The sequence below is a fragment of the Lathyrus oleraceus genome, chromosome 5, assembly GCF_024323335.1.
Source record: "Lathyrus oleraceus cultivar Zhongwan6 chromosome 5, CAAS_Psat_ZW6_1.0, whole genome shotgun sequence".
Taxonomy (NCBI): Eukaryota; Viridiplantae; Streptophyta; class Magnoliopsida; order Fabales; family Fabaceae; genus Lathyrus; species Lathyrus oleraceus.
Genome location: NC_066583.1, coordinates 568,430,662 through 568,444,929, shown reverse-complemented (window position 1 = coordinate 568,444,929; position 14,268 = coordinate 568,430,662).

The following is a 14,268-nucleotide window of genomic DNA, read 5'->3' as shown; positions in this document are numbered from 1 at the left end:
AGTTTCTTATTAAGATAAAATTGATTTGAAAACATGACAATGAAAATGAGTTTCTAATTAACCGGTCATACTCATTTTTAGAATTATTAAAGAATAATAAGATAAATGCGAGTTTAAGTTCTATATTAGTTACAAATGTGGAAATTTGAATATTTATAAATGGGAGAATATATACATATATTACATTAAGGTTTTGGATGAATATATGATGTCTCTCTCACTTGTGTGTTGCTCTTAGCTCAATGTTGATTCTTCTTCTCATGATCCAACAAATGGTAAGAAGAGGTGTTCCGTTGAAATCGAAATGTCCTTGAAGAGGTGAATCGAAATGCTCAGGAAGAGGTGTAAACGGTGATACAAGTGTATGTGGACAAAAAAAAATTATTTAAGAGGGAGTATTGTGGACTCACACTTTAGGAATGTTAAAAATAATAAGTCAAGTGTCAGTTGGAGTCTCACATTATTATACCTGGGGAGACTTTGATATTTATAAATGAGATAATCCATACATCTATCACCTAATATGTGGTGTCTCTCACTTATATGTTGCTCTTAACCCAATATTAATTCTCCTACTCATAACCCAACAAGGATTTAGGACCTCAATGTCACACTTATGAATTTTTGTTTCTAAAATGTCACATTAATTTTTTTTGGAAAAGAAAATATATTACCTACAAATTCTCTTATCAATTTTGTTATTGAACTTAAACTAATTTTTCTCAAGAAATTTGGATCCTCTATCGTTTATAAATGTGAGAAATTTATTGAAAAGATTCAAATTCTACATAATTAAATAAAAATTTAAAAATAATTCATAAAGACTAACCTTTTTAATTCTACATAGTCTCTTATCGATAAGAGATTTAAATTACATTTCATTTATTTTCATAAAAATTATACATAATGTTATTTCGTGAAATTCACACCTTATTATTGAGACTTACAAATATTTGAGAGATTGTCTGAATATTTGAGAGATTGTTTGAGTGGAAGTAAAGTGATCTCAGATTCAATAGGACTTGAGTTGAAATTCACATATAATAATAGAAAAAAAGGCTATGACCTGATGATAATTCAAATAAGATTGTCGTGTACTATTGATTATTTATATTTGCGAATTTTCTTTCAAGTGTGTTACTACCCTTAAGACGTAAGTGATAATTGTACTAAATTGGAATAATTATTTTGTGTATTTTATTTATTACTTTGTTTAATTGTTCATTTATTCTTTTGGACCATTTTGTCACACTCGTTGAACATTGTGTGTGATATTTTGCCTCTCATCAAACAAACTTTCAACTAGCATAAAAGCATAACACCATATTCAATTAGGTATTTTCTAGTGTGACTAATCTTTTTTTGTTTAAGATGGACAATATCAAGGAAGGAGTATTTGTTAATCGTCCACCATTTCTTGATGGAACGAATTATGAATACGGGAAGGCTCACATGGTTGCTCATCTCAAGTCCATAGACAACAAGACTTGAAAAGTTGTTATCAATGGATGGACACCTCCTATGATCGAAGTTGATGATGATTCTAAATCCGTGAATCTTGAAAAGGACTGGGACCCAGCTAAAGGTGAAACTACTCTTAAAAATTCATGCGCTCTTAATGTTATTTCAGTGGAGTTAACAATAACATTTTTGGAATCATTAACACATGCACAGTGCTCAAGAGGCATGTGAAATTCTTGAAGTGACTCGAGAGAACTTTAAATTTCGGATGTCAAAGCTGCAACTCCTCACCACTAAATTTGAGAACTTGAAGAAGCTTAAGGATGAAACTTTTGTTGAGGTTAATGATCGTCTCTGTGATGTTCTGTATGTGAAGTGGGTCAAGATCGTGGGCGGAACAAGGATAAAGTAAGTTCTCGAAAGAAGAAGTATAAATCCAAGAATCAGAAAAATAATTTAGGGTTATAGTTGTAAATAAATTGGGCGAAAGAGGGACTATCCAGACAGAAAGCATGGATCATCCAAGTAAAGAAATATTTTTAGATAGAGAGAGTGAGGAGTGAGATAGAAAACTCACGTTTTGTGGATGTGAATATGTGAAGGGGGAGATCTCTATTTATACGCCAGAGTTTGGCACAAGAAAGGAAAGTTTCACATACCAAAATAAATGTGACAATTGATTGGGAAATGTCTCCATTTGGAAAGAATGGACACGGAGACGTTGCGACGTTGCCTTTCATTAAGACCATCTCATAATCCTTTATGGACAACTTTTACATTGATCCAATTGATTGGGTATATTTTCTGGTCGATTGGACAATTTAAAAAACTTATCCAAAACTATTCTGACAGTTCCCGATTCAACTGACATGCATCTGAAACATTTTTAGGTTGTTTTCTTTGAAAATAGAGGCTTAAAAACATGTTTTAGTATTTGTGTAATTTAGTCATACTACTTTACGAGAATGCCATAGTGTTTTTACAAAATATGGTTCGCTCAAACACGACTAGGTGAGCTTTAACACTCTAAAACTTCAAGACTCGGTAACTAAATCAATCATATAAGAACTTGTTTGGGTCTTCTTTGATGAATTGGCAAGTTAGGAAGTCGATTTTGTCATTTGTCTTATCCAACTTCTTGATTATGATCTTGATTAGGTCTTTAGTTGAGGGATATCATAGTCAAAATCTTCTAGATGAACATGTGTTTATTAATCATCAATCTTTCTCTTCTTTTCTTTTGAGGGATTTTCTATTATTTTTCCATCAATGATCTCCACATGTTTTATCCCCTTACCTTCTCATTTATTTATCTTTTTCAAAATTTCTTCATTTCCTAAGAAACCTAGAATACTTTTTTCCTTTCCTATAAAAACCTTTTTCATTTTTTTCACTCCACTACACCACACTTAATTCATTCTTCATAAAACCTTATCATTTCCCATCTCAAATTCTCACTTGTTTTCTTCCACTATTCTCTTCTTTGTGTGTTTAACAACAACCATAGTTTAGGTTAGTGGGTATTCATATATCAATCCAACTCCTAACTTTCTCTTTCACACATTTCATCAAACACCTATTATGCATACTTTTGTGTACAAATTTCATGGATCATAAGGTAAACAAGGCTAAAATATTTCTGGGTACATCCTCTTCCAGGCATGTAAGTGCTATTTCATTTCTACACTCTACATGTGTTGAAGAATTTGAGAAGAATCTCAGAAATAAGATTGTCATGAAACAACATGTGTATGATCCTAAGTATTGGTCAATTACATATTCCTAAAATTGTAAGTCTTATGGAGCATCAACAAATTAACACCCTTTTGAAACTCTCCACCGACTACAATGAAGACTTAATAAGATTATTCTATTTTGGGTTGGAATCAAGGAACGAATCTACTTTTAAATTCAAGATGGGAAATAATACTTATCACTTTACGGAAGACTTATGAAGTAAGTGTTTGATATTATTGTGCTTTCTCATCAAGCAACCTTGACTTATCAGGCCCTTCATATGGATTTCAATTGGAAGAATAATTTGAACTCATGTCTAAAGACACCAAGGTCGGATGGCAACTTGGACAAATTGACAACATGCTATTTTAAGAGGGATCCTCTTATTTTTCATTGGATTGTCACTCATGTATTGTGTCCAAAGAAATGGGTTTTTTCTCGGATCAACCATGGTGAGGTACATCTTATGTATATTCTCAAAAATACATTTAAGATAAATTGGCCAAACTATTTTGTGTCAAGGATGTTTGTTGTTAAAGATTATAACAGAGGGTTCTCCTTGTGTTATATTTTGATGATTGCAAAAATTCTCAATCATTTTCGTATTGTGTGTCAAATCTCCAATATATCTCATTAGGTACGTCTCAATAATTTAACAAGAGCACAATGAAAAATATGGGGTATCATTGGGATAATGACAACATGATTTACTTCTATCGCATGAAGGGGTCTGGTAAGGTCATTTATAATTATGATGATGCAAATGAATTTGCTCCCTTTATTATTGCAAATCAACTGATTGATAAACAAGACCACCATGTGGATGTGGAGATGAAGGTTACTCACCATGAGGATTATGAGGCGTGGCTACATAGTGAGGAGAAACATGAATATTCACAAGGATGGGATCAATGGAAACAAAATTCTTGGACTCAACGTGGCGCCACATATGGGAATAACTCTGGAATTGGCTTAAGTGGTGACGTATACTCGATTATCACCATGCTCAAGGACATATGTGTTGAGCAACAATAGCGCCATCAGGAGGATTCACGTAGGCGTGATGCATTTGAAGCAGCTCAAGAGGAACACTTCAGATTGATTCAAGAACATATGAATTCCTAAGACACCAACTTCAATAACTTTGCCACATATGCCACTGACCATTTTAATCAAATTCGCTAAGACACGGCCTTCCACCATTGTTCCACAACAATCGACATTAACAACATGATTGCTTTTGAAAATGAGAATCATCATAATTACATGCAATTTTACCGGGTGCTGTGTGACTTTCTAGATGTTGAGTATTGTAGCGAGGGTGTGACTTGTATCACGGTAGGAGACCATAAACTAGGGGTAAAAATTGAGCCAAATAGGGTCGTAGACATTAATTACATTGGTTGTGGACAAGGTCTTGGATACTGTTTTCATGTTTTTTATGTTTTTTCTTCATGCTTCTTTTCTTTTGACATTGTTATGATATATTTGTAATGAATTTCATATCATTTTGTATGAATTGCATGTTAATTTATGTTTAGGAAATCTTCATTTTACCGTCATTCTAATGATATGTAAGTGCATACTATTGTTGAACATTTTATCTTTGCAATGCCTCAGAGTGTTATATATGTTGTTGTAAGTTTTGTGTTTTCTGCCTTTGTCACTTTTTGATGTTGTCAAAGGGAGAAAAGTTCATACAAGATCGAAGTATCTAAGGATGCACATATTATGGGGGAGCCATGACCAAGACATCAAATACTTCGTACATTTATCCATCATAAAAAAGGGGAGTATGTGAGTGCACTATCCTTTTAGAAATGTTTTGAATGATGTAAAAATTAGGACATTTAGTATTTGTGTATATTTGATCTTATCATATATGTCTAGATGTGTATTTTCATCTTAGGATACATAAAATCAGGTTAGAAATATTCTAACAAGTTCAAATTGAGTTTTATGTGAAAAAACGGTCTTTAGGTCGACACATTATAGCTTGAGGTCGAGACATATTGAAGTTTTTGTAAGAACCAAAGTTTAGTCCATTATACATCGATACATAGGACCTACAGGTCGACTCATGGATGCTTGAGGTCGATGCATGAAGAGCCTTGGCAAAACCGAGATCTCTTCTTGCTTGAGGTCGACACCTAGGATGTCATAGGTTGACACATATAAGATAAAGTGCCTCTATGGGTCGAAACACTCATATCATATGTCAACTCATATTGCTTTGAAACTTTCAAACTTGTAATTTTTGTAAATTCTATTTTTCTGTTATTTTTCTTACACGCGCGCGCGCGCGCACACACACACACACATATATATATATATATATATATATATATATATATATATATATATATATATATATATATATATATATATATATATATATATATATGCATGCGTCCTTTTCAAAACATTGAAATCAAGAATATACAAAGAATTTTATCAATACCTTCAACATTTTTCTATGCATACACACAACAATTACGCATAATCATTTTTGTTGGGTGCCATATAGATACAAGCTTTATAAGGTCCAATTTATGATTTGTATAATCAAATTGGGTTAAGATTTCTTTGGGGGGTTCATTGATGAAATCGATTGGGGTTTTCCCTCCAAGATCAATGGTGATTTAGCATTTTTTTGGCACACGATTATGCAATTTAGATTCAACCGAGTGAAAGCTTTAAAGAAATAAGTTTCTTTCGAAGGAGTAGCGGAACCGAATGATCAATTGGAAATCTTGGGACAGTTGATCTTGTTTAAGATCAAGGGAAGAGAAGAAAACATAATCAACATCAAATTTGGGATTTGGATTTTTATTTCTCTCTTGTATACAACATTTGTAAAGGTTAATTGAATATCTCAATTTCACTTAGAATTGGGGGCATACGTACCCATAGTGAGGACAATTGGGGAACTACCTAAACAAATCCATATCTCTCTCACACACAAACACACACTTCTCTCTCTCTCTCTCTCTCTCTCTCTCTCTCTCTCTCTCTCTATATATATATATATATATATATATATATATATATATATATATATATATATATATATATATATATATATATATATATATATATATATATATATACACACACACTGTACAATTTATGAATTCATTTAGTGTGCAATTTCCTATTTTGATAATTTTGTTTGTGTTGAAATATTTCAAACTATTTTATAAGATAACTTCAATCTATAATATTACAATTGGTTTTCACAACAACAACACAAAGAAAGAGTCAGCTTGGTGTTCATTGCAGACCAAGTGTTTGATAAATTGTTTTAGTCAATATTTGTTACTTATTTCATTGGAAATTAATTATCAAAGTTTTAATTGTTCAAGCGTTACTTTGAAAAACATATTGATTTGTTTTCTCATCATTGTTATACATTTATTTCATTTCGTTATGATTTAATATGCATATCAGATTCTTTCGATAACGATTTGGGATAAACGGGTTTCGATCTGGAACCGCTTTCGTTTGCCATAGAAAATATATTTTTTTAAATAGATTTTTAATCAATATTTTATTTGCGATTTATTCACCCCTTCCCTTTTCTAAATCGTTGCATTTGTCTAACATAATCTCATACACAACTGGATAGTATGTAAAATATGCAATGCAAAAGAATGAGTAGGGATTACCTATTTGTAGTAAGGCTTGTTACGAGTTTGAGTGTGTGAACTTTGCACAAAATCAATGGAAATTATGCATGATCAAAATTAGAAGAAAATCTTTCCAAAAGTGACTGCCTGATCGATTAAGTTAAGACTTCAATGAATTGGGTGATCAAATATCCAAAGATATTAAGCAATTTCCATCAATGTGTGTATTTTATTGACTTGGAGGCAAAGTTTCACTCAGATTAATTTTGAAAATATGCACGCAAAGCTTCTCCAATAGATTGCCTTAAATCTCCAATCGGTTAGGCTTATGTACATCATCCCATTTGGTGTATTTTGGGCCTTGTGCTGGACTTGCCTTGGCTTTCTCACCTTTTTACACCCTTGTCTAGCTTATTTGCACCCCTTTCTAGAAAACACTAAAGAACTCATCTTTTTTGTTAGCAAAATCATTTTAATTGACGAGCAAAAATTAAATGCATTATTTTAAAGGATTAATTACCGTTTCAACTTTAAAATAGTGTTTTACCTCGATCATCGGGAAATATTGACAAAACCTACCTCGTTTGAGGGACTACCAACATAATGTGGCATATCCTTCTCTATAGATCGTTAGATATGATTGTTATTTAAACAATGAGACAAGTAAGTCCAACGTAAATGTATTTACTCAACCTAATACGAGATTAGCCAATCATCATATATCATATATGTTGAGTTCATACTCAACCAAAAATTATGCTTTGATCACCACAGTTGATATACGCCATCAACGGCATTCTTGGATTAAAGACTTTAAACTCAAAACCTATTGTATACTCGATAGTATACTCTTTGATTTTCCCAACTTTACCTAATATGCTCTAGGACTCCATGAAAGTTGCAAATCACACTTGCAAATCATATAAGGGTTTCACCTTGATGGACATTGAATTCACACACAAAAGGGAGGTGAATTGTGTGTTTTAGAAAAACTTAGATTTGAAAAAAAAATAGGATTAAAATAAGAGTTTTAAAATATTTTAGAAGAGTTTTCAAAATAAGTGGCAAAAAAAAGCTTCTAGAATGTAAAATGCGGAAATTAGAGTTTAAGGGAAGAGATAAGAACACCAAGAATTATACAGGTTCTGTATAAAAAACGACTTAGTCATGTCCCCAAGATTTGATCTTGGGAGTATCCAATAAACTTAAGATCTTTTAGTAGGTTTAACTCTCGACCCCCCTTATACAAGAAAAATGAAGTTTATGGCTAACTTCCAACCAAACAACAAACATCGGAGAGATACAGTGAGTCTTCCTTCCAAACGATGGATCGAAGCGGTTAGTCTCATTTCCACAAGAATCTTGGAGCGATTAGTCTTCAAGCTTCAAACAAATATTTGATCACAAATTAAACTTGAGCCTTGGAAAGCTTTTAACATTTAGCTGAGCTCGTGAATCGAAACTTGATATTATACCAGGCTAACCATGAACCTACGCGATTTTACCACCGGGTTGATCTCGAACCAAAACAAGCTTTTAACATCAACTTTAACAAAAACTTGGTTTTATAATGGGCTAACCAAGAACCTAAGAGATTTTACCACCATGTTGATCTTAAACCTTTGAAAGGTTTTAAACGGGCTAAAATTTTGAACCTAAAGGGAGACTTAATCACACAATTCCCAAACCAAAGCTTTTCACGGATTTAGCTTCGAATCCAAATAAATTATCCCTAAATGGACGAAATATTCAACCAAGGTAAAAACAATCTTCCTTTGTGAACTTACAAATCTACCCTTTCATAATTACAACTTCCTCACTCACAAGAGGTCTTTCTCGAAAATATGTGAGAAGTGAACAAAAATGCTACGACTAAAGTAAACAAAATATTTTTTTAGAGAGAGAGAGTGAGAAGTGAGAAATGAAAACACATTTATGGATGTGAAAATATTTGAGAAGAGACCTCCATTTATAGGTCATAGGTTGACACAAAAAAAGGAAACAATTTTATGGCCAATAATGATGAGTCGGTCAATTAGCACAAAGCTCCAATCAATTGGTAGGCCTAAATTAATCTATTAATGATTTAAAAAAGGTAAGAAAAATATATTGATCCATTACCATTCATTAAGGCACTATTCTAATCGATTTTGAACTCATCCAATTGATTTCCATAAGGTGTCAATAGTTTGGCAAGAACAAAGACTTGCCCATAGCTTTTTTGACAATTCCTAACTTGTCTGTCATGGCTTTAAGGCCATTTTAAAAGTGTTTTCTTGAGAAAAATGAGTTTGAAAACCTATTTGTGTGTTATGTGATTAGCCATATTACTTTACGAGAAAACCATTGTGCTTTTATAATGTATGTTCACTCAGATGTATCAAGGTAAACTTTCATATACTTCAAGACTTGTTAGATATTCATTCTTGTAGACAATTGCTTGAGTTTACTTTGAGATAAGGCTTGAGTTATATTCCATTGGGTTTTCACCATCAGAGAGTCAAGTCCATTAAAACCTAATAATATGGTTTGTGTCTTTAACTTCTTTATGCTTGACTTTTAGTTCCTGTTATCATAAACTAGTTGTTATTTATTTGTCATCATCAAAAGCATGTTTGTCTTTGAGAGAACTTATTTGATCAATGACCTGTAAAACAAGGTTCCAGATTCTCCCCCTTTTTGATGATGACAACACATCTCCTAGGGGGTGGTAAAAGAAATGACACAAGTTTGTTTGGAGTATTTAAACTCCCCCTCAATTAAGTAGAGAGTATACTCTACCCTCACGAGAGTATACTTCCCCCCCTTTGTCTAAATCAAAAAGACGGGTAAAGATACATTGAGATAATTAAATATGCAAACACGTTGACAAATAAACATTTAGGAAAAGGAAAAAACGACATACTTTCATTAATTTAAATTGCTAGGAATTCAAAGTACAAAAGGGAAATCACAAAATTGGAATAGTACAAAAAACATGAAACAAATTAGTAAACTAAGCATTCTAAAACACATATGTTAGATCATTCAATTACATAAGCATCACCATCCCTTTCCATGACTTTCTTCATAGCCTAGGCTAAATTTTGACATATTTTTAACACCTTGTCGATCTTACCTCTTCTGCTTCTTCTTCTCCTTCTTTCTTGACTGTTGTGTCATCCTGTATTTATCCATGCTTTATGAGAATTTTTATTTCTCTTAAAGCAGGGTAGGTGATCATATAGTTGATTGAATCTTCAGCTTCATCCATGGTATCAACATTGAAGTCATCTAGGAGCCTTGTGATTATTGGTCCATAGGGGAGTCATGCTGCTTAAATCTAATTGTAACGAATCATTGAGTTAAAAATTCCTTCTACTCAATTAGTTTGAATTTATTGGGTCAAAAGCCACAAAGGTACTACATCTTATCTAATTACATAACTATGGTTTATATTCCTTGGAAAGATAATCCTAGTTAGAAGGTAGTAAAGGATCATAACCTTTGGTTTCAAGTGGATGGGTTTGAAAGGGACTTTCTTTTTCTCCATAGGATTAATGACAATTTTATTAAGTATTGTGGAGTGTTTGAAGTTTCCAAATCCTAGGGGTCCATTTAGGGTGTAAGACTTTCCTAAAATAGGTAGGTCAAAGTTGAAGGTGTGAAAAAACACAAGAAACGGGGGTTTGAATTGGGTTTTACAAAATAAAAGCTTTTTGGAAACTCAAGAACACCACTACAAGTTAATGAAAAAGAGATAAAAACACAAGTATTTTTATCATGGTTCGCTTCAAACTCAAAGCTGCTCCAGTCCACCCGCCAAGGTGATTCTGCCTTATACACAAGGAACTAATCCACTATAATCAACAGATTACAATAACCATAAAGAATAACCTTTTTTGTCTTCTCAAGGATCCAACTATAACCTAGTCTCCTTAAGGACTCACAAAGAATAACCTTTTTTTGTCTTCGCAAGGATAACATCTTTAAGGAATCAAACAAACAGTTTGAATAATATGTTATGTGTTAAGAGTTACTTCTATACAAGCAAATTTTACACAAATGATAAATAATTACTTAAAGAAAAATGGTGTACAAAAGAATGATATATTTTCACAAAGAAACAAACTTGTCAAAATGTTGTATCATCGATGACTTTTCTTCAAATCTCAAAGTCTCACTTATATAACATAAGAAGAAGATCGTTGGAGTGAAAAATGGGGAAATATCATATAAAGGTTTTCCATTGTTGGATGGTGAAAGGAGTGATATTGCATACTGCCATTTGCCCACAAAATCAGTGACAAGTGTAATGTATAGTACTGTCCTTTGCCCATGATATCAGGTAGTGGAGAGTATATTTGATTTGTATTATGTACTATTTGATACGTTTCCATTTGATCTTATCTTCAAGTTTATTGGCTTCTAATGAAATTTTATGAAGCATGAGATGAAGAAACATAAAGTTGGATTTGGAAACTTCATAATCTTTGGTCAGAACCTTGACAACGTCAATAGTCTGGCTTGAGATCTTCAGAATCTTCAGCTACATAACACAACTTCAAAAGCTTGCCATTCTTTAGAAGTTTGATGATCAGAGTTACGTCTAGAAGCACGGACAAAGAGAATGTTACAACAACAACATAACGCTTCCTCATAAGCTTCTCAAGAGTGAATCAGCATAGAAGCAAAAAGATTATTGCAGCAACAACATTGAACATCTTTCAGAACTTCTAATAATTGGCGCAAAAGCGGATTTGGAACTCATTGTTCAGAAACTGATGGCATTGCACGTCATATACTTTGACTTAGATTGGTTGTTAAAGCTACACAATAACAAACCATTAGGGTACCAAAATTATTATCACACAAATACAACATTGTTATCATCAAAACTCAAGGTATAGTTGCATAACCAAATCTTGTTCTAACAATCTCCCACTTTTTGATGATGACAAAACATGTATTTTGATGAAAAGTTTAGTACAAGGTAATCATAGAATAATACATCTTACAAAAGCACAAAACTCCTCTTGAGATGTATAATCCTAAAAAGATAAAATCAGAATGAAAGAAGACTTTCCTGATTAACCTTTTTGAAGTAACAAAGTAATTTTCAATCAGAATCTGGTTTATCTTCAAAATTTGATTGATGTTGTCTAGAGCACTCGTTTCTTAACATCAACATTTTAACGAGCTTCACTTCAAAAGCTTGGTTGAGTTCTTTTGAAGAAGCTTTAGAGCTGGTTGTCTTCAGTCAAAACTTGAATTCTAATTCTCTTTGAAATTCTCTTTCAGAGCTAGATTGCCTTTGAAGAGCAGAACTCTTGAAGAGAAACTTTCAGAGCCTTGTTAAGAATTCTTCTTAAAAATTTAATTGCCAAGTCTCATTACTATGGAGGAAACTCTTCCTCATAGCTAGATGCCAAAATTTTCTAATTCTCCAGAACTTGATGCCAAGTATCCAATGCTCTAAGTTCAGAACATGGTTATCAATACCTTGAAGATTCATACACTTGAATCTGATTCTCAATCATCATCATGAAGGTTTTAAGGACTCAAATAAAAGAACATTTCATCAGAAACTCGTAACTTGTATTCTAATCTTTGAAACTCCATAAATTTTTTTGATGTTTAACAATTCTAGCTTATGAACTTAACCCTTCAAAATAGTTAGCAAAATATTCTTCGAAGTAGTTGTTAGCAGAAAATATTAAATAATGTTTTGGTTCGTTAGTTAGGAAATTAGGTATATAAAAAATAATTACGCATCTTCCCCTTAGATATGTTTCTCCCTTTTGTCATAAATCAAAAAGACATAGACAAATAAAGATAATAAAAGAAATAAAGAGAAATAAACACACTTTTCATTGATTAATGCCAACATGCAGAAAAGATACAAACAAAAGCATCAAAAACAAAACAAAAAAGTTTAAGAAAGTAAGGTGTTAACGGTTTTGAGGAGGAGGCGGAGGAAGTCTGGATACTATCAACTGAAACATCATATCCTGTTTGTCCAGACGCTCTTTGACCAACACATTATCAACTTTGATTTCCTCAATGGTCTTCCGAAGCGCATAAGGAATGTATCCAAATGAAGTTCCAACAAATTATTGAGAAACAGGAGCATTAACTAGTTGAATATCAGAAACAACTATCTGAGCAACAACTTCTTGCATGACCCAATCATGATATCTATAACCAACCTCAGTATCTTGAACAACTTCCTCATCCACTTCTTGAATGACTTCCTTAACCTCTAGAGTAGGAAGATACAACTGAGAATTTCATAGCTTCCAGATTTCCATTAAGGGAACAAACCCAGAACGAAAGTTTCTTTTAGATACTTTATACCCTAAGTTCTTCATATTTTAGATCTTGGAGTTAATCCACCTTTTGTAGGATTTCCAAGCAGAATCACTCTCACTCGGATTTGCTGAAGAACGGTTGATCGTCATTGCTTCATGCTGACGACTTATTGACTATGATTCAAACTTCCTCAGAATCTTACCAATGTTAGGAGTTGGTTTTGGTGGTTTGGGAAAGCTGACAGTTAGGTCAATTTTGGTTTCATCAAGATCAGGACCAAATAGTGTTGGAAGTGAGGGGAAGGTGATTGTAGGTGTTTCTGGATAAGATATTACTGGTTCAGGTTCAAAGTTGAACATGCCTTCGGGAGTACCCTCAGAAATATGGTCTCCAGAATCTCTCGAAGGATATGTCATGGGGGTTGTTCTATTTGTATTTTCTGTGTAAGGAGTAGAAAAAAATGGTGGTGGAGTGAGTGAAGTTTGTAACTGTGAAGGAGATGGTTTGGTGGTATCTGCTGATGTTGTTGTTGTGACTGAGTTTCAGAAACTTGAGGAGTTTCTGTAACAGGTTCTATAATAGGTGTTTTTGGAGGAGGTGGAAGTAAAATTGGTTCAAATATTTGTTGGGAAAATATAGAGATGGATTGAGAAGTGGGAGGTGGCTGGATTGGTAAGATCCTTTCGAAAACTAAAGAATAAGAAATAATAGGAGTGCTAGCTTCATGAAGCTTACTAGAAGTAATGTCAGAAGCTCTTGAAGATTGTTGGACCACCCCAAATGTATCCTTCAGAAGCATATCTTTCTAGTGCTTACTAAGAGGCACCTCATTTTCATCCAGACGGACATCAACTTTCTTCTTTTTCTTCTAAGGCCTTGAAGATCTTTTTCATCTTGATTCCTTCTTCCCTTTCTCATGAACATCTGGGTATGTTTCCGGTAGATTGAAAGGATCCACCAATGGATCAATTCCATCCTTCTGACAACTTTCTAGATAGTACTGTAGAACCTCTAGAGGATCAATCTGAGTGAAGATTGGGAATCTGTCTACTGGAATCCTCATTCTACATATATCATCCTTTAAGGGAACGAACATTGGTCTTACAACTTTAGAGATGTGACCCATGCTCTTGAGATTCTTCCCCCAAAA